The sequence below is a fragment of the Saimiri boliviensis genome, chromosome 9, assembly GCF_048565385.1.
Source record: "Saimiri boliviensis isolate mSaiBol1 chromosome 9, mSaiBol1.pri, whole genome shotgun sequence".
Taxonomy (NCBI): Eukaryota; Metazoa; Chordata; class Mammalia; order Primates; family Cebidae; genus Saimiri; species Saimiri boliviensis.
This window is the reverse complement of record NC_133457.1, coordinates 1483006-1486038: the sequence shown is the minus strand read 5'-3', so window position 1 is coordinate 1486038 and position 3033 is coordinate 1483006. Positions and strand designations below refer to the sequence as shown.

General features: G+C 45.9%; 1 pseudogene; it reads right to left on the bottom strand.

The window, feature by feature from the left end:
* Positions 1–348: 348 nt before the first annotated feature.
* On the bottom strand, positions 349–2774 carry LOC101031548 (adenosine 5'-monophosphoramidase HINT1-like; annotated as a pseudogene).
* Positions 2775–3033: the final 259 nt, after the last annotated feature.

Here is a 3033-nt window from a genome sequence, read left to right as displayed (position 1 = left end):
CAAAGTGCTGGGATTACAGGTGTGGGCCACTGTGCCCAGCTGAGGTCATGTATATAAAGTGCTTAGCTCTGGGAATACTCAAGAAACATGACCATTGCTGTTAGACTACAGAGTGGTTTCACCCTCAAAGCGCCTTCTGAGAGACATAGTGCTCCTTTTTCTTTTGCCCTCTCTTTTCTTTTCTTTTTTTTTAAACCATGCCACAATGTCTTTTATTATGTATCCGGTTTTAAAATTCTTTATTGAATCTCTCCATACACAAGCAAAAATAAATGTGTCATTTAACATACTGGAACTTGCCTAACTTAATCATTGCCTAGAGAAGGGAAAATTATCCCCAAAACGTGCTTAACCAGGAGACCAATGCGTCTGCCGACCTCCAAGAACATGGAGATGAACGTGACAGAGACTGTCCACCATGTGAACCTTCATTCACTACCATTTGGTAGCCCTTATTCAGGCCCAGATCCGCAGCACATTTCCTGCCAACAATCATTAAGCGTCCAAGAAGACTTTCATCATCATCTTCTGCTGCAGAAATCTGGGATATATGTTTCTTGGGTATTACCAGAAAATGTGTTGGTGCTTAAGGAGAAACGTCGTGGAAAGCAAGGCACTGGTCATCCTCAAACATGACTTTGGCTGGGATTTCCTTGCGGATGATCTTCCCGAAGATCGTGTCGCCACCAGGCTGAGCAACCTGAACTCTGGCGATCTCATCTGCCACCTCTACCAAGGGAGAGGCTCGGAAGGAGGGAGGAACCCTCGGAGCCTGCCCTCTCTCTTTCTTTCAGCGGTAGGAAGATTATCAGAATGCCCCCATGAGTCATGGATGCTTCTTGCTGACGTCCAGACAGGATCCCTTTATTGAGCTTGACCTCTCATTTCCCCGGAACGGACAGGCTCTCCTTTTGGCATCCACAGCACGCATTGAAGGGATAGCCCCATTTTCCTCCTTGGAGAACTTCTAAACCTGAGTTTTTCAGTTCCCCTCATCTCGCATGATGTGTTTTAACTCCTTTTATAAAGAAAACTCTGGCTCGTCTACCTTGACATACTTACCTACCTACATTCCTGAGAGGCGCACGGAGTGTAAGGCTTCTTTTGAGATACTTGATATTCACATCCTCATAAGCCACATTAGGGCTGGAGGTTGCATATTTGGCCCCAGAGTTCAGTCAGCACAGCGTTTCATAAATGGGAAACCTTTCAGGACATGTGCTCTCTAATTTCCACTGTTCTCACCAGGGGTTGCGTTCATGCAGTCAGTATAGGGGAAGCCACACTGGGGTTGTGACATAAAGGAAAAATAAGTATACTACTGATCTGGTCTCTATTTAAAAATTTGATAGTTTGTTAAAAACACATAGATTTGGCCGGGCGTGGTGGCTCACGCCTGTAATCCTAGCACTTTGGGAGGCTGAGGTGGGTGGATCACCTGAGGTCAGAAGTTCAAAACCAGCCTGGCCAACATAGTGAAACCCCATCTCTACTAAAAATACAAAAAAATAGCCAGGCATGGTGGTGCATGCCTGTAATCCTAGCAACTCGGGAGGCTGGGGAAGGAGAATTGCTTGAACCTGGCAGGTGGAGGTTGCCGGGAGCCGAGATTGCGCCATTGCACTCCAGCCTGGGCAACCAGAGTGAAACTCTATCTCAAACAAACAAACAAACAAAAACATAGGTTTTTGACATGAATTTTGTTTTATGAAAGTGTTATTTATCTTGATTACTGAGTTTTTGGCACCCCCTAAAATTTTGCTCCTAAGGCCAATGCCTCACTTTCCTGCAGGAACGCTGGTCCCCACCCTGCCTGCAGAGCCAGCCATCTGCAATGTCCCGGTTCTCGAAGGTATTTGAACTCTAGACTCTAAGGCACTGACTCCCCAGTGCAGGTCTGTGACAACATTTTCATCCAACTGAGGATAAATAAGAAAAGGAAGGACAAATATTAAAATTTAAAAATCAAACTAAGTTGAAATAACAAGATAATGCCCTTTAAACTCTTTTTGAATGAACATTTATTTACAAAACAGAACCTGCAAAAATATTATTATTACTTAAAGTAATGACACTAGCGGATGGTAGCAGCTTTGTATCAGGCAGAACAAAAATGTGTTGAGTCAACTAAGAAAACAACGACCTACTCCAAATATTCCTCCAACGTGAAGCTCTTCTCTAGGAGCTGGTCATCCCTCTCACTCAGGACAGCCAAGGAGGAGCAACGACAGAGGCGTGGTGGCTGCAAGGCCCCGGCAGGGAGGGAGAGATCAGGAAGCTGGCAGAGAGGAACCGGGCACCCGCTAGGGATGACGGAAGGATCATGGCTCACAGCCTCCTGCGTTCCACCATGGACGGGCTCTCCTGGGTGCAGAGGCCCGGAAGCGGGCGGCAGGAAGCGGAAACGCGCCCAAACCAAGAGCCAATACGGAGCGGCAGCGGGCGGGGCGCCGAGGCAGGCGCATGCGCTGTTTTCCAGCTGGCGTCAGTTCCGGCCTCGCCTCACGGTGCTTTGAGTGCCCCAGGCTGCAGCCTCAGAAAGACATTTTTTAGCATATGAAGTGAGTTTATAAAACCGTGTTGAATACGGAACAATCCCTGGAAATCTAGGACTCTAGTCTAGGACTCTAGGCCCGCGTTATATTTTCTGAAAGAAGCCTAGTTTTACATAGCAGGGAGCAGACAAATGGTACTCACCAGGGATGGTGAGAGCGAAGGAATGCAGGTAAGTTCAGGGCCAGAAATCCAGGGCCGATTTTTCTAGAAACTGTCATGGCTGCAGGAACATTCCCAAGGTTTGGAAAAAACAGGTTTCATTTTTTTCTGGATTTTAGTCATCATCATCATCATCATCAATATTATTATTTTTTTCCATTGGATATAGTTTGAAGTTAGATTCAGAGGAATCAAGCCTAAGTTTTAGCTTTTTCGTTTCTGTTATTACTTCAAAGAGGTAATTGTAATTCCTCAGACCTTGTCTTCCTCATCTGTAAAAAGATAGAATTGGTCAGGTACAGTGGCTCATGCTTGTAA